The sequence below is a fragment of the Ostrinia nubilalis genome, chromosome 6 (assembly GCF_963855985.1).
Source record: "Ostrinia nubilalis chromosome 6, ilOstNubi1.1, whole genome shotgun sequence".
Taxonomy (NCBI): Eukaryota; Metazoa; Arthropoda; class Insecta; order Lepidoptera; family Crambidae; genus Ostrinia; species Ostrinia nubilalis.
In genome coordinates, this window is record NC_087093.1 from 6,373,913 (window position 1) to 6,393,109 (window position 19,197).

The 19,197-nt window shown below is 36.8% G+C and overlaps 1 protein-coding gene across 1 annotated transcript in view; it reads left to right on the top strand.

Annotated features, from left to right (window-relative positions):
• The first annotated feature begins 1,816 nt into the window (after positions 1 to 1,816).
• LOC135072450 (protein turtle) overlaps positions 1,817 to 19,197 on the top strand; it is a 95,482-nt gene continuing 78,101 nt past the window's right edge. The window contains exon 1 of the mRNA XM_063966355.1: positions 1,817 to 2,110. The gene's annotated coding sequence lies outside the window, so the exon portion shown is untranslated. The remainder of the gene's footprint in view (positions 2,111 to 19,197) is intronic.

Genomic DNA, 19,197 nt, shown 5'->3' on the forward strand with positions numbered 1-19,197 from the left:
ACACACACCTGCCCATGCATGACTACATACTGCCCATACAAATAACGGCCAACTAAAAGTTGGTGATCTGCGCCTAGGCAAAATCTTCTTATCACTTATGTTTATCCCTATATCTAGACTTTGCCGCGAATTAACTTTATAGCTATCGTCTTCTGCCTATGGTAAATCAGGCGCGGCGTGCAGTGAGCATGCCGGCAACCTAAATTAGCTTGTGATCACAATTTCATCAATTACCTAGGATAAGGTACTACGCGAGTATATCCAATGTCATATTAACATTTAATAAAAATCAATCGGAAAATCAGAACAACGGAGTATAGGCGCGGATCCACTATAATATTGTGGACACGATCGCGATGGGCAATCCACAATCCCACAAACCTTATTCGGCTACAAGTGATTGCAAGTACTTAGTAAGTAGGTGAATAAGTTTTTATGTCATATCTTACAATCATTATGTAAATAAAATAAGAATTAAATAAATAGAAAAACGCGTGACGCGTTGATGTCGTTTGTTCGACCGTTATCGATCGCGAGTGGAAATCATTTTACTTCTTGCAGAATTGAGGGAAGAATCTTATTTGATAACTATAAAAGTAAGGATAGAAAATTGTACATGATTATTTTATGGGCTTTGGTTAGCTTTGGTAGGTATTTATTGAAAATCGAGCCTAAGTATACTGAAAAACAAAAGACTCTAGCATAAAATTGTAATTAAGTTTCAAATGTATTAAAGTTTACCAAAAGGAACTATCGTGTGAACAATTTGATTCGTTCATGAGTAAACTAATAAAATGAGAAGTTTATATTATGAGCCGAGTAAAACTAGGTACTGTTTGAGATTATGACTTAATACAAAGTTAAACTACGGCACCTGCAAGTAGCAAGTTCAGCCGAGTGAGTGTTTATGAATGAGTAAAACTTGTTAGGTAGTCAATTTATCCTCTTCAATGGAACATGGATAGTTTCGAGTGAATTCCACACAATGCGGTTAAATTATCTCCCTATATGTGTTTAAAAGTGGGTCAAACCTGTGGGTCAAACTTTGAAGCGAGCGTTTTGCATTCTAAAAGATCGACTGCACCGAAGTATCAATGTCTGATTCCATGCGTGTAATGAGGCTTTGAGTTTGAGTGCGGCGTGAATAGGGACAGTCGCGGAAGCGGGAGGCTGTGGAGCGCATGCGTGGGGCGCAGCGGATGATAGTTGCCAGCCTCTAAGAAGCCTCCACTCGAATCGGGGAAGATTTACTTGTGGGAGATCAGATTTATCTTATATTCCGAAAGTTACTTTTAAATTATACCTATTTAGAGTTACTGTACAACGTCCTACGCAACGACTTGCAAATCAATAATTATAAAATATAAGTAAGATGGAAAATTTTATTTCAGTATATTCTTGAACAGTCTTTTACTATATTACCACCATTGATTCTAATTTGTTATACATATTGATATTAAAGAAAATGCAGCTTTCACGAATGCAATGAGCTTTTCCTTTCTGAAGCCTTCATGAGTGTATTATCGTTTCTGAAGGAAGCACGATGTTCTACATTTTATAAGTCAAAATCTATGTTAGAGTCGCTAGCGGTTGCAAGTGTTTCGTAACACCCTTTTGGGTGTATTTTGCTAACGATATATAGGTTTAGAAATATATTTTACGATACAAAATTATTATTATGACTTAATTTTAAGCTTGTCAAAAGTGAGTATAACCGTAGAGCTGTGATTAAAAGATCGGTAGAGTAGGTGGGATCGCACAACGCAGGTCTGGCAAGCGGCTAGCGTCGCCGGCGACGGCCAGTCCCGAGCGAACCTCCGAGCAGGCCAAACCGCGCGCGTCCTCCGCGCATTACTCCGAAAACCCGCGACCCCCTGGCCACCCGATGAATTAACCATGACTCGCCACGCCACGCCACTCACCACAGTGTCCCACTAGTTGTTTATGTGACAAACCCGCCGATGCGCCGGTAAACAACCGGTCCAGATAGGGAGGCTGTGCCGGTCTCACGCCTGAGCCCACTCTGACTACGGAGGAATGCGGTAATTTTAACTACTGCGGAGCCGCACCGTTCACTGTTAGGGATCGACGGATTACTGCCCACAATAAGGTAAGTTCAACTCAAAACTCTTTTAAGAATAAATAGCTACGCTACAGATAGTAACTGTAGCTCTACCATCTCGACTATGCATTGGGAACGCTTTATAACTCTTGTTTAGTACTCGTACTTATTCGCGAATAATTTCACGCACTAGAAGATGAATGTTCAAGTTATTTCAAATAAAAAACTTATTTGGGTTTAATTTTTGTTCAGTTTTTTTTGGCTAATAATAAAAATGGGAAATTTTATAACCTTTTTATATATTAGTTTTTATACCCAATCATGAGAGATACCTAAGTAAGTGCATGGTTTGTAATTTTTTTGATATGTCATTTTTTTTTACATAACAATACGGATTCTTATTAAATTTAATTATTCAAGGTTAATTACGGAATACCAAATAAGGTATGCTTTTATGTTCTCCATTGAATAAATACGTTAATTACACGCACAATCGGTTGTGAAATACATATTTAGAGAACAACCGAATGAACTGGTGCCTGTGGTATTACATAAATAAGATAGATCACCTTTCGCCTTTAGATCTCGAAATTGATAGGCCGCAATTCAGCAATCGATGGAGAACCATGAATACCAAGTGTTCGTACAATTTTCGCCTTACATTTTTTATTTATTGCTTCAAAATGTAGAAGAATTGGATATAAAAAGCTGCTAACGCTTTAAACAATTTTCCTTTTGTCTTGGAAAATGCTAAAGTAAAGTTATTATTGCTAAATATAAATGAATTCAAGTGATAGTACCTACCTACATTTAAATAACGATCTTAGTATAGAGGACTTTTACGTTAAATACACTTGCTGTAAAGATAGTTACCTACCTATTTTGCATCCGAAGTCGACTCTACCGTTTACAAAATCGTTGCCAGCTCCAAATCGCAAGAGCTCTATTCTGTAGTGCTCTCATTTTCTCACGAGCGAAGACTGCGGTCCCAATACCAAATAATGTTATTGTTGTTTTTTAATCCGCTTTCTTCTTATATTTTTATACAAGAGAAACTTTACATACGACGAGTCGATGTCGCTTGAATCAATGTACTTTCACGGATTTTCTTTTATTCACATTTTACAGCGTGTAGAGAATTTAAAGATCCTTCACTATCAAGGATGTTACGGATATCGGAATGCGGAAGCTATCCTAGAAGTTTTCGTATTAAAAAAATCTCAATGCTTCTATTCTCCGGTTTCTGAAACCGGGGAATAGAAGCATGGGATAGTTTCTTATCTCAGCGAATATGTAGCAAGATTGGTAGTTACATACAGGTTTAATGGAGATTTAGATCAATCATCAATAAATTCATAAGTGTTACCGATTTTCCCGCAGTCCCACATGAAAATTGTCACGAAAAAAGGTATTTAAATCTGAAAACATGAGGTTTCAAATATAAATATTAGTTAATTACACAATAACGTTATGAACGCAATATTAAAATGCATATGATTATATAAACATGATGTACTACACTTTTCAAGGGTAACATTCAATCTGCTTGATGCTCGTAGCTCATCCTTCCGACTCAAATGTTTCTTTGTTGCATTTACATAAATAATATTAGTGTTATTTACATTAATTCATTTGATATTTAGCTCCTAAGCACTCTTACACTAAAGTTTAAAAGTCTCTAAAGTTAAATCAAACTAAAATTAAACACTTGCACTTTCTGCAATTCGAATAGCTCGCTTTTGTACTTTAGCCTATCTTAAGTTCGAAATAGTTTGTTGACAATACCGGCCCGGGGGTTATTGCCAGCACTTTGAATATTGTACAAAAGTATCACAAAGGTGCCCACCTCGAAGCACCGCCTTTGTGTCTCCACGACAAGCGGGGTCTCCTATTATTGTCTCTTTACAGGTATTTCGGGAATCAATGTAAATGGCACTGAGTACGGAACAATTTATTGCACAAAATCTCTTAAATACATAGCCATTTATAAATATTATGGCCGGACATTAAAGAAAAAAGTGTTACGTCGTTTTTCCATATTTATCCTTTTCATTTCCTTAAAATGCTTATTGCTTTGTAAATATTCGTGGGAAATAAAAATAAGTGAAATGAAAGGCACCAACCCACATATATCCACCAACACAATGTGTTGACTTATGTTTTTAGAGGCTAGTCGGGTTTAACCAAATTCAACTCAAATACCATGTCTGTATTTTTAACCGACTTCAAAAAAGGAGGAGGTTATTAACTTTCCTTATTACCAATTTTTAAAAGCAGCAACCATTAAATTTAATTTAATGATAGGCTAGAGTCCGATTATAGTTTTTACATTTTAAAATTATAAATCTAAATTTAGCCTAAAGAGATAACAGCTAGGTAATCTAAAAAGTTGAATATCCTGTTTACTGTTCATATTTATTACATTTAATAAAACCGTCAAACTTGTGAGCACGGACGGTAGCGTTAATCAGCTTTTTAAACATCCTGACTCCAGTGCAACGGAGATTTAATAATTCTTTGGGAGTTTGAGGATTGTTTAATTAAGTCGGTGGGAAAAATCACCGTGTGCCCGGGCAAAAGTTTATTCGGTTCTCATCCAGGCTAACGAGCGTGACCGCGGTCGAGCTAACATCCACCTACTTCCAGGACCGCAGGGAGGCGTGTAGAGGTCGCCACTGACGTGAGTTGACGACATTTTCCACTGATTTCGTTTTATTGTACCTACTCTACTTACTGTTATTGTAAGTGTTTATGCTAGTTAGCCTTACTAAAGGATCCAATAACTATAATAGATACACATATTATTTTTTACAGTAAAACACTACTCTACCATGCACATTTTCCCAAGTTATCTATCTAGGGGAAGAACGGTTTAGAAGATTACCATTTAAAAACTCTACATAGAGATGCTTATTATTTATAAAGTTTCGTAAAGAAGTGCGGTTAGTTACCTACTTTGTAAAGTGTATTTAACGGATATATAGCTGACAAAACTTGTGACTCCGCTTACGAGGGCAATTTTCCTCCGCTTTCAAAGTTTTGTTCAGTTTCTCTTTGATATTACAATGTGCATTAAGCTTACATAATATGTATAAACATGCCGTAGCTGTGTTTATTCAAACGTAGGATAAAGTTAGATGTATAGTTATCGAATAATAGCTCTATAATTCTATTCTTTCGATTCTTAATTTCAGATTCTCTTAGCTATAAATCAAAATGTTAGTGAGTTAAAGATATGATTTAAAAGCAAACAATGGAATGAGTGTGTTTTTAAAAGATAGACTAGGTACTTCTTCTTCTTGAGTCTCAGTGAATAAAAAACATAATGTATTAATAAGTTCACGTCCTCAAATGGAACATATAGAGCTTGGTGATTCTTCATAGGTACTTCCTTCAGAAGATACACTACTATTTATACACGTTTCAGGAAAATGTTTATAAAACATCTACGAGTATAACATTTACGTTATTGCCAGCAATGATTTTACTTTAGAATTTATAAATCTACATCGCTAGACTAAACATAGCAGCCCTACAAGTATTTACAAGAAGCAGCGCTATGGTGCGTTCGAGGGCCCGCTACAGATTAAAATTCACACCACGTAACGGTGTCGTGTGTGACTGGCCTAACGATTAACAATCTGTTTTTTCGTGCCGGTGAAAAAGTAAAAAGCCTGCGCGCAATTCCTAAAAGCAAATACATAGTAGGGCGGAAGGTACATCGTTATCGAATAGCTGTAATTGGGTTTTTATTTTCAAAAGGTTGCTGTTAAAAAGGTTTACAAAAGAGATAAGAGCATTGTCTTTTGATCAGGTCCTGAATATTAACACATTTAGATAAAATTTAACTTTAAAGTTTTATCATCAAGTATTTTACCATAATGTAGAAAAGTAAAATACTGTTTTTACAAGAAACGTAGTAAATTATCTTCCTGATTCAAACTGTTCACGTCTCTTTGAGCTAAACCATTCGTAACAACTTACCTATTGAATTAATGCTTATTACGCGGGTGCCTAATGTTTATAGTTTTTCACTGTGTTTACACGTTACGCTCGCTGGTTACCGTACCGCAGAAGGTAGACTCTACCATGCTAATGTGCGAAGGGCAGGGCGAACCCTTTGTCTTACCGCCATCGCCACTGGGAAACAGGTAATTAGTGCCATTATTGTATTTCCTTTAACTACTTTCTCACGAGTGCATTGTTTCTTTCGTTCGGACGAATGGAGCTTTTGCAGCTAAAAATAAATTCTTATTAGATTACTCAGTCATTTTTCGAGTTAAGGTGTCAAATAATCCTACTATTGTAAAATTATACACCGATATTTATACGATTATTGTTTAATTGCTTGGCCTGCATATAATATATGATTCCATAAGCAATAAAATATGCAAAAAATAATTACTGGTAATTTGGTTTGTATGAGAAAATAAAGGGAACAACAAACAATTTTTGTTCAATCCATAAAAGTTTGTAAAATTTAATTGGGCGAGCGAATGGTTTCGACCTTCAACTGTAAGCCCATTTTGTAATTCGAGACTCTGAAACGGTCCGCGTGGCACTCACAATGATGCACAGCTCCAACTTTATATAATAGACGTCCGTGACCTAGAGCTATTATGATTACAGCACATACGTAACGGAAATTAAAATTAAGTAGGCAAATACACGGCGCCACCTAATTAGTACCTATATAGCACTGACTCTATATACTGAATAGGCAGTATAAACATAATAAAAGCAATCACTAATAGAATACTAATATAATTCTTTTTCAATCACTAAACTTTAGACAGCATCTGAAGGTAATTAATGAGTCAACGACGTTTGTGAGGTTTTAAATAACGTAACTTATTAACATAACATCTGAATGCAACATTTTAAAAAGTTTATCTTATTCAAGCGTTTCAAGCTTGCCAAGTAAATCTCATTGACTTTGTCAGTAGCAGGTAAAAATTCCACGGACCGATTACTTCTTTGATGCTTTCGATTTCAATTTCATTATAAACTTCCGGCTTACAAATTACGCGGATACTCTCCAAAGGACCCTCGGGATGCTTTCAAAACTTGCAACCCGTACAAATGCCAATCTATTTACAAAATTACCGTAAATAATACGAATATTTTGCATTTTCGGCGCAAAGTAATCAATGAGCTCAAGCCTAGTCCCTTGTTAAGTATTCAATGAAGTAGTGCAACGAGTTTGTGAAGGATAGTAACTGCTACTCCTAAATGGCTATCTTCGTGAATTTATGTGGTATCTAGATCGATTCGAACGCTGATTCAGTTTTGATCTTTATGGGAAAGAGGATAAGAGCGCATGTGGTGTGCAGGCTCTATCAAGTTCAGTAACAGGGTCAGTCGCTTACTGCTCTGGTCAGGCGGAGGCAGGAGGCAGAGGCCGCTGCATAGATTCGCGGCTGAAGGACCGTGCAACTGAAGTTTATGGCCGGCTCCTGTATAGAACAGGGCGCCACGCCCCGGTCACATAACTTGTGAGTAGGTACTTAAAATTTATTTTTGATAGGGAATAGTATCATTTCCGTGCCAAACTTTTAATCAATATCCTACCTAATTTGACACACAGTGGAATTACTCAAAACTTGTACATACTTATACTATTAAGGCATAGTTTAACTAACATACCATATTCAGAGTCATATGCGAAATCTGGAAATCATCTTTTTTTCGAAGCCATTCAGGCCATTTCGACCCCACCCACTGTAAAAAAATCCAAAATTTTCAGTAACGTACTCGTAGAAGGTATTTATCCTTTTCTTTTTCGGGCTTTAACTCTATTGCACTTGTATAAAATAAGTATTGATTGGCCAAAATTCTGAACGAATCGCGAGCACAAACATCCCAAAGTCGCAACTTTCTTCTCGAGTTTGTCTCCGTCTCGACACGTGTAAACTTATATCCGCGAGGGGCTAGACGAGCAATTTGTTTGGAGGCGTGGAGTGTTTGCCGAGCGGTGTCGGTGCGGCATCCCTAATGAGCGGGAATCGGCGAAAGTGCTAGACCGCAGTAGCTGCGGTCTTGCGGGCGGACCAAGTAGTTATAGGCTAGGGTTGCCATCCGTCTTCGTTTCAGAGGGTAAACTTGGTGTCTGAGAGCGGAAATGACACGCCAAAGGAGTACCCTATTAAGGCTGTCATCCTCACGCGGCACAGTGGTCCCGATTTAATAAAACATGGACATTGATGCTAGAGGCACGAAAATTTTTTTGATGGTTACTGCTATGATAACTAATAAGGCAAAAAAATATTACAATCCTACGACGTCTATTTCGTAGTAAAAAAAAATATATACATATTTTTTGTATGGAAGAAATTACGTTTCTGTCAATTTTTCGAAATTCTTTAACGATGTCAAGATGCCGATCACACATGTTATAAAACAAGTGATTCTGAGTATTTCATGCGAAGATACTTGTCACTTATCTCTGCGTACTTTTGAGTTATCGAGGGTTGAAAAATCGATTTTTTTTATATTAAATATTTCCACGAAAAATTTCCAAAATTACAATATGGTGTATAAGGGACACTTTTGATGACACATAACAACGACTCGCACTCGCGCGCGCTCGTATGCATCAACTTTTACTAAAATAAAAAAAAATTAAGGGAAATACTAAATACAAAGTTGTATGTATAGGTCCGCTGGCCGTCAAAAAGTAGCTTATACGAGAGGTTGCCCAATTTACAATATGTCCATCATTGATAACTCACACAAATATCCTCTCTCTCTGAAGGATAACAAGATTTTTTTGTTTCCAGAAGCTCTTGATAGGATGGAAGCCCATAAATACTCTCTGAAGTGAGAATGAATCTCAAATTGCGATATTGCCATTTTGACAAATTACATGATGTAACTAGCGCTAACGTTTATCTTCAGGTAGACACAGTTTTAAGTTAAAAGATTGTCTACTATTTCACACTGTTCTTCGTTTTGGAACAGTTCTTTGATTATAGGTAGTCGCTAATTTCGTTTTGTTAGACTCTTTCAGTTTAGCACATAAAGCGTAAACTAATTCCTCCTCAGAATGATCTAAAAGTGTTAGAGAGCGTCTCTTTTTCTGCAGAAGAAGAATTTTGCATAAATCTTCAAAAGGTTTTTTATTTATACTAAAAGTCGATGGTTGCACATCTACTTCCGCAGTCTCATCAACTGGAGCGTCTTCCTCAGTATTAACGTTGTCTATGCGTTGTGTTAACTCTGTAAAAAACATTGTTTAAATCTATAGCGCTGGTAGGGTAAAAAGATTATGAGACATGTAGAGGCTCCTTAAGAGCAAAATGACGATTTGTAAGAACTATTTATTAGTCCAAACAAATAAAGAAATTTTGACTTTGACTTTGACTTTATATTTTTACAATTCGGCCAGACAATTTCAGAGTCTAGCCAATGCGAATTCTGGTGCAAAAATGTCTTTTGGGCTCTACTGGAAGCAGACCATATCTTCTTTGATATATTTCTTGTAAAATTACGACTTAATGATTTGATAATTACTCAAATCTTCGGAAGACAATTCAATGCCAATACGTTCGTCATTTTAGTCTGAAATGGTCTGGCCGAAATGTAAAAATATAGATTTAAAAAATGTTCTTTTACCGAGTTAACACAACGCATAGACAAAGTTAACACCGAGGAAGACGCTCCAGTTGATGAGACTGCGGAAGTAGATGTGCAACCATCGACTTCTGGTATAAATAAAAAACCTTTTGAAGATTTATGCAAAATTCTTCTTCTGCAGAAGAAGAGGCGCTCTCTAACACTTTTAGATCATTCTGAGGAGGAATTAGTTTACGCATTATGTGCTAAACCGAAAGAGTAACAAAACGAAATTAGCGACTACCTATAATCAAAGAACTGTTCCAAAACGAAAAACAGTGTGAAATAGTAGACAATCTTTTAACTTAAAACTGTGTCTACCTGAAGATAAACGTTAGCGCTAGTTACATCATGTAATTTGTCAAAATGGCAATATCGCAATTTGAGATTCATTCTCACTTCAGAGAGTATTTATGAGCTTCCATCCTATCAAAAGCTTCTGGAAACAAAAAAAACTTGTTATTCTTCAGAGAGAGATGATATTTGTGTGAGTTATCAATGATGGACATATTGTAAATTGGGCAACCTCTCGTATAAGCTACTTTTTGACGGCCAGCGGACCTATACATACAACGTTGTATTAAGTATTTCCCTTAATTTTTTATTTTATTTTATTAAAAGCTGATGCATACGAGCGCGCGCGAATGCGAGTCGTTGTTATGTCTCATCAAAGGTGTCCCTTATACACCATATTGTAATTTTGGCAATTTTTCGTGGAAATATTTAATATAAAAAAATCGATTTTTCAACCCTCGATAACTCAAAAGTACGCAGAGATAAGTGACAAGTATCTTCGCATGAAATACTCAGAATCACTTGTTTTATAACATGTGTGATCGGCATCTTGACATCGTTAAAGAATTTCGAAAAATTGACAGAAACGTAATTTCTTCCATACAAAAAATATGTATATATTTTTTTTTACTACGAAATAGACGTCGTAGGATTGTAATATTTTTTTGCCTTATTAGTTATCATAGCAGTAACCATCAAAAAAAATTTCGTGCTTCTAGCATCAATGTCCATGTTTTATTAAATCGGGACCACCGTGCGCGGCAGGGTTAAAAAGGGGTCACCACCCCTTTGAATTTGCCCGGACTTAAACAATCCGGATGTTGATGGCAATTTTTAAGCTTTCAAAGGAGTGTTTTGTATTTTTAGGGTATTTTTGAAAACTGTTTTTTTAGGACTTTCCTAATTTCCAAATGGTAACCCTACCCAGGGCTACCAGAATAATGAGATGATAATGAACCGGCGGGAGCAGGTGCGAGCCGAGGTGAACGCGCTCTGCTGCCGACGCGATCAGTGAGAATTTGATTCTTAAGAAGCGGACGAACGGTCCGTGTACTACGCGATGTTAACAGCGATGCGTAGATAAATCAATCTTCTATCAAACTTCTAAAATTGTAGGCGTTTGAGGTTATGTTTAACTTTATCTAAGTCTAAAGTTCATCAATTTTGTACCGTGAATCTGGAAATCTCTAATAAATTAGAAATTCAGAGGTTAAAAATAAACCTTAACTTTAAGCTTTTGTCGAGTTCAAGTTTTCCTATATCTTTTTTACGGCGAAAAGTAGCTTTTCTCTTTCCAGTAACCACAAACTCTACTTATTCTACCTAAACCAAATCAAAATTGATTCAGCAGCTTTAGCAGACAATACGTAAAATAAACATAAAGAAACATATGTATATACTTTCGTATTTATAATATTAGCATGGATACGTCAGGTCGAAGTAGGTCAACAATGCGCCAATCGCATTCTTGATAAAATTCATAGCAGAAAATAGCAAACACGCACAGCCCTCAAGAGAGGCGAAAATCTTCCCCAACTTTAATAGCTTCAAAGGAAGTTGGAAAATTGCACGAGAATTACAACAGTTACCTACCTATGTATTGTGTACCCAGTAAAAGTAATCATATTATCTACAAAAAGGATTGACTAAAAAGAAATTAAAATAAAGCTCTACTTGTCTCTTGGAATACTTTGACCCGAAGTTAACGTCTTCAAAAGTGGTTGAAACATTTAAAGCTCACCATAGAAGGCAAGTTTTAGTATTTGACCTACATATTTTATTCATCTATTCTATGCCATATACAGCCACGGTAGACGTCTTTATATCAGTATCTGTACTCTGTAGACAAAACAAATAATTTTAATTCAAACGTAAACGTTCCCAGTTATCGAACCGAAATCTTACATGCTCTAGCTAGCGGCATGGGTAGCCAACTAAATTATTATAGTATCTACCTAACAAAACATTTAAATCAACTTTGACGCTAAATAGCTCTCTGAGTTGGGATGTAGCTGCCACGGAGGCAGAATTTGCAGCTGAGGGCCGACCGGCCTGCATACTGATGTTCCATTATCATGTACAGGCGACGGCTCATCAAGCTTAACATTGAGGCATCTTATGTAGTTGTAATAGGAACTATTTTCCAACAAAAATGGAGACTGACGTGCTGCCGGATGTACATGTATAACATGGCATCTGATTTCTCTAAAATACGCTCGAGAGATTATTGCCGCGTAAAACGTAGTTTCAGAACTGGCGTACGAATGTACGTGCAAATTCACGAATATTAGGGTTATCATGCATGAAATAAATGATAAAGTCGGAAATTGCACTGGAGTTGTCGGAACATCTAGAAAATTCATGTTTTAATTTAAGTTTAATTACGCAGTTCTTAGACTGGATACTGGTCTCAATGCAGCTCTAGGTTGACTTTGCTCTTACATAATAATCCACTAGAAGCAGATTAGCATGAGCAGTGATACTTTCGTTTAGCTGTTCATGACGTGGAAGGAAAAGAATAGAAAGAGTGGGAGAAAGATTTTGTAAGACTTAAGAATTACCCCTCGGTAAGTTATGTCAAAAATTATTATAAACTGCAGTTAACTACATAATTAAAATAAGTAGTAAATAAAATAAGAAATTATAGCATCAAAGTTTATTTCCTCCGACCCTTCAGCGTGAAGGGCTTTAACTTTGACCGTACATCAACACTTACATAACCGGCAGCCATGGCAGCCCTGGACGGGTGGACGGGCGTCAGCCGCTCTCTCGCCCTCTTGCTCCAATTTCGTACCTGCAAATACGCGGTTGGTAACAAGACGAAACCCGACGAAATCTGGGTGACGGCGCGGCGTCCCGTCCGAAATAGTTTGTTTTTTCAAACGTAAAAATGTAATATGTATCAAACACATATTTGGCTTTCGAAATTGCGACGCGCTTACGAGAAAACTTTTCGCTATTCACGCAAAAGCGGGTAACTCCAATTTTAGAACTGAAAGTGCTGGGGTAATCAACATTTATTGTATTTTGCGACTAGTTTAGGTCAAGTGGAGTTCTCGCTGCCTAACAATTGCGTAGGTAAGTACACGTTTCGATAAATACTTAAAAGTAACATCTGCTTCTCGGAATGTGGGCAAAGTAAATAATGATTGAAACAATGATAAGAACACATTAAGAAGGTGCGTTCGATATTTCATCGTATGTTCGATTATATTTTAGGGTTAATTAGGTTCGTTCGTTTTCAGCCAAATGACGTCCACTGCTGGACAAAGGCCTCCCCCAAGGTTTTCCACAATGAACGGTCCTGCACAATTAGGTACTTTTGAAAAACTACTAAAGCATGTGATGAAGATCTTATGAGTATTAATATCGTGATTCGTGAATTAAAATTGCAGGTTGAATTTCCTAATAAGAAAATTGTACCTAACTAAAAAGCACATTCTCCTTTTTCATGAGCTGTACCTACTTTTTTTCAGTGTCGACTAAAACAGAATAGAAATGATTTATTGTATTTTCGTTTTCAGCACAATACATTTTACACTTTAACGCTAGTTCCACCCCCACTTTGTCCAGCAGTGGACGTCTTTCGGCTGAAACAAACGAACGAACGAACTAGTTCCACATTTTACCCGTAAACTTGTTTTAACATCCCAAAAGCGAAACAACACAAGTGAACAGACATTTAGTAAAACTACTCACAAAGTTCATGACGTTATTTGCGGAGGTACTCCACCTAAATAGACTTAGCACTAAACCCCTCAAAGCGGAACATACTGTATGTAGCGCCCCAACGGGGAACCAAATAAACTATTTCTATGCGCCAGAACTTGTGCTCACAACTTACTACAGTTTAATTTATTATTCATGTATTTATGGGCTGGCATAATTCTATTGAATTAACCATGCGCTCGGTGCCATTTAAGCACAGCTTATCAAATCTTTGATAGTAGTGAATCTTGTACGTGATTAATTTAATTCACATTAACATTATGGAGAACATAATGATTTATATTTCATGGTCACTGCATCGGAATTAATCAAATCGTAATGTCTACCTTAACCTTCCTTCCAACGAGAGTCGATGGCGTTTAATCTTATCGAAAACAACAAACAAGACAACACAAGAGACCCTGGACTAGGGTTTCTGATTTCTCGACCTATTTTTTTTCTCGAGTTTCGGGAATTCTCGAGGCCAAAGTCTCGAGTTTTCTCGGGTCTCGAGTCTTTTAATTAAAACTGTTGAAATCGGTTGAAATTTAATAAAAACACAGGTTTTTTAATCTAATATACCTACTTTTATTGCACAACAATCAATATTAGAATTTAGTACCACTTATTTTGGTAAGGAAAGAAACAAAACATAAAATCTTCTTTCATAATTAATATTAACTAATAATCGCAACAAAAGTCATAAAGTCGCGTGTAGTTTACGGATAAATAACAATAATAACAATAAAAATCTGGAGCTACAATTGAATCACTTGTTTTCTAAAAAACACAAGTCCAAATAGCAAAATTACGATAAATAGTTTTTTTATAAACAAAAAAATATTTTTTGTATTTTTTTTTATGCATAACAAGGCAGTTATTCGACCACAATCGCACCTGATGTTAAGTGGAAAAGATAACGACTTGAATAAACTTTACGAGGAGGCACGAGTACCTAACCTAACAGACAGTTAACAAAATTTTCAGTCTTTAAATCAGTCAGAGTTAAACATACTTAATAAATAGGTATAGCATCTCGTTGGTGAACATTATTACCACGTTATTACTTAGTTTCGATTGAAAATGAAAATGAAATTAATTATTCAGCGACACAAAACAGCATCAAAAATATGAAACAAAAGTAAAACTAAATAGAGTAGGTAATGTTGATAAATTGAGATCATTACTTGCATTGCAAATCAAATCAGTTAAAAAAAGAGAGATTAGAGGCCAGTCTAAAAGCAACGTTAACCTATGAAATAATTAAAAACTTACTTTTGTCTTAGAAAATAGGCTTTCAAGAATATTAAAGCTTCAAATTGGAAACTCGAGAATTCTCGAGCTCCGGTAATTTTTTTCTCGTTTCGAATGAAGCCAAATTTCTCGAGTTTTCTCGAGTTCGAGAAAGCTCGAGCAGAAACCCTACCCTGGACTCAACAGTCCCATTGAAAAACTGGTCATCCCGTTCCCAATGGTTCTTTTCTTTTGCTTCTCAAAGGCAGCAACGGCGGGTCCATATTGGCTCACCTAAAGTTATTTACCCGAAATTGTTCTTCCTAACGATTTTAAATCCGAATGATCACTCTTCGTAAAATTTTTCATCCTAAAGTTTTCATTCATACTATTTGTAGTGCTACCGGCGATGTTCATAACACTCATGTTTCCGAAAATTGTAATTAATAATATCATTTATGTAAATATATTTAAACTCCTACTGTTTTTTATCATAACACTTTTATCCCTAAACATTACCATAATATTTTCACTCATACCATAGAATAATAATAAATACTACGTACAGAAGTACGTTCTTCGCGAATGAAACGTAAGGCCACAGTTCTAACCTAACCTAAACCAATAATAATGAATAGACCGATTCGTTTCTGGAACTTGACTGAATGACTGGAGCGGGACTCTGGCTTCGCTCGCTCGGCTGGTGCGTTGTGGTCACAGTTCTAACCTAACCTAAACCAATAATAAATAAATAGGACCGATTCGTTTCTGGAACTTGACTGAATAACTGGAGCGGGACTCTGGCTTCGCTCGCTCGGCTCGTGGGTTGTGGTCACAGTTCTAACCTAACCTAAACCAATAATTATGAATAGGACCGATTCGTTTCTGGAACTTGACTGAATAACTGGAACGGGACTCTGGCTTCGCTCGCTCGGCTCGTGCGTTGTGGTCACAGTTCTAACCTAACCTAAACCAATAATTATGAATAGGACCGATTCGTTTCTGGAACTTGACTGAATGACTGGAGCGGGACTCTGGCTTCGCTCGCTCGGCTGGTGCGTTGTGGTCACAGTTCTAACCTAACCTAAACCAATAATTATGAATAGGACCGATTCGTTTCTGGAACTTGACTGAATGACTGGAGCGGGACTCAAGTATACGTGCTAATGCCAACAAACTTGAACTTTAATATATGGTTAAAGAAAGAAATCTAAACAAAAAACATATGACTTTGAATAATAGTGTAAAATATGGTTATGTTTAGAAAATCTAGGAGAACAAATAAAAGTGTAATAGATGTTTATTGCTAATGACATTATGAAGTTGAATGATTCGGAATTATGAACATTAGAGACAGAGTAGTTAGGAATTGTGAGTGTTAGGATGAAAAATTTTAGGAAGAACATTTTCGGACTTCCAATTTTCGGAGTTGAAAATTTAGGTGAACTTTGGCGCACCCAGCAACGGCACTACCCGTAAATCCTGATAGTCACATAGGGAGTGTAATTAGAGCAAGCTGTAACCGACTGTCCGAAGAGTGGTGTCCGTTACATAATTGAACTTGATGCGTGGAGACGGATGCGGCGCGGCTGCGGCTGCGCAGCAAAACCGGCCGCGGTTCGATGCCCGCAGCTAGTGATGCCGGTTGATAAATCAAATGTCGATACTAACTCATCGCGAACGCAGATCGTATCGTAACTAAGTACCCTGAAGTTGTTTAGATGTAGACTCACTATGCACTCGCAGAGCTTCCTGTACGGTTTCCATTACTATGCCCACTCGTAATATAACAATGGGCCTGGAGAAAGTTGTTGGCAGACAATATGATACAGGATAAACGAGCATGATCATGCATGAGTCACTCCCGTGCAGCTTTGGCAGTCCAATTGTTTCTGATTGAAGTTAAAGCTCAAGTTTTTGTTGGGAATCTATTTTTATTCTGGGCGGTTGGACACATAGACACCTACGCTCATAATGCTCGGCGTCAAGTTTGAATAGGTACCTGCCTAAGCAAACTGTTGAGGAATCCATGATACGTACCTACTGTTTGGAAATCGATTGTTATGAAAGTATCGATATTTAAGCACCACTGCCGTGCACTTGCTCGTGCGATCTGTCGCGGCACTCGCACGTAGTAACCTTGAGTACAGTATCAATGCCATCACCAACGACTTATTTTTCACATCACAATTCACGCATTTCAAAATTCAAATGAATGAATCCGCTGTGTTGAAATTTTAAAACCTATAGAACCCGAAGTAAGTGGCATGAGGAGAACGACAAAGTCATCTGTCGTCAATCCAAAATGTATGTGTAAATTAACATTTATGGGCTTCCTAAACTCGACTTCAACTCGACTGAGGAAACATTTTACATACGATGTTTATCTGCGTTCCTTCCTTTGGAATAATCGGAAAATCAATAAAGCTTTGTGATTATGCAGTACATCCAAAGTGTTAATTGCCCATTGAATGTTTAAAACATCCATCTTATGTCAGGATTCGGGACACAATAATGAACAACAAATCATGAATGTATGTATTAAGGCTGCAGTCACACGATTTGTCTAGGCTTTTTCATGGTGATTTAAAAAAATCCCGCGAAGCTGGCTCTAGCTCTCACACACAGCTAAAAAGGAAATTGCATCATCTAGTCTCAACCTAAGTTCAAAAAGTGGATGTCATTCATATTCTTGATATGGAAATGTCATTTTCACAAAAAACCGTACAGGCAGGCTATAAATAACGAAACTAGAAACTGTTATAAAACGGCTAATTAAAACACGACTGCGCCGTTTGTTAAAACCGAAATAACGCTTGTATTATCGGCTAACACGGCCAAGTCGTTTGTACTGGATGGAATTGCTGCATACAGGCCGCATAAAAATTAATAATATAGCTAAAGGCGGCATCTGGCGCGGTGTGTGCTCGTCCCTCGTTTAAATCTAATACCGCATACATTTTTTTGTGAGTTTGTACGAGTACTTATCTCCCTGGATCATACAATTGGATTACGTTTGCGAGCGTGACAATTGTCATGGGTGTATACGACAACGCTTCCTCACAAACAATGTGGCTTGTGTGGGTAGATAACAAATTACCTACTTATTTGATAAAATATGTTGGTACTTGGTACTTATATGCACTTTGTATTCATGAATTAAGAAACTTTAATTTTAACAATAATAGGTAGTCTGTCTCTGATCCGAAAGAGGAAGAAAGAAAGGGTACGTGAGGGGTGTAGGTAAGAATATTCCATCACGATCCATGGATACCATTCATTCATTTTTAAAACAATACCTCACTTGCCTAACCAGTCAGGGCAGCTATAGTAAATAAGTCTTCCCAACTAAGTATAGCTCCACGCATCTGCTGCCGATTGCTGCCACCTGTCGCCTGACTGTTCACTTTACCCTTTCAATCAACTTTTAATCCGGTTAACTCATCCATTAAACTGCTGTTGGGTTAACGAAAACCCCTGTTTGTTTTTTGTTTTTGTTTCTTTTTTAATTATAACGTTAAGTCGTGCTATACTCTCCATATTTTTAGTACTTATTGACAAAATGTACCTAAGAATCCATTTATTCCTAGTTTTCATCCAAAAATCACCTCAGGTGGTTTGAAAGTAAGGATCTATTGTCTACTACATACTTCACACGTTACGGCCATTTTCTTGTCTTACGTTCAGTGACGGGAACTGAAATAGGTAGGTATGTAAATTAAGGACATGTCATACCAAATTTTGCAAAACAGACTTGCAATATTTCATATGCTAAACTGGAAAAAACTTAGTACATAAAAAATAACGTAGGTATCTTACATAGCACAGCAATAAAGTCGCTATAAATATTATGAAAAGCAACAATATCCATCTCAGAAGCCCTATTTGAGTGCGGCGGCGCTCCGCCTGCTAACGCCGATCAAACAGGCTTCGTGTTGATCTATTCTTTGCGCTAGTATCCGAGGCTTACAGTTTATTTTAACAGCTCACTGGATTTTCGATAATTGTCATTGCTTTTAACGTTTGATTTAATATTCACTGTTGGGTAATCTCTATCTTGGCGTTTTTGTACTTAAGATAATCTATAAGTAGGTAATGTAATATTAGTTATTAAGAGTATCACTTTATGTAGGTTTGATCTCTCTTAGGTATTTATTAGTTTTATGGTTAAGTAGTAGGCAGTTTTATAACTTAAAAAGGAACAAACTTGAGCAAGTTGGTAACTACGTTCGACACCCTCGTATATCTACCACAAAAACACATTAATGTTGTTTCATACTTAAATT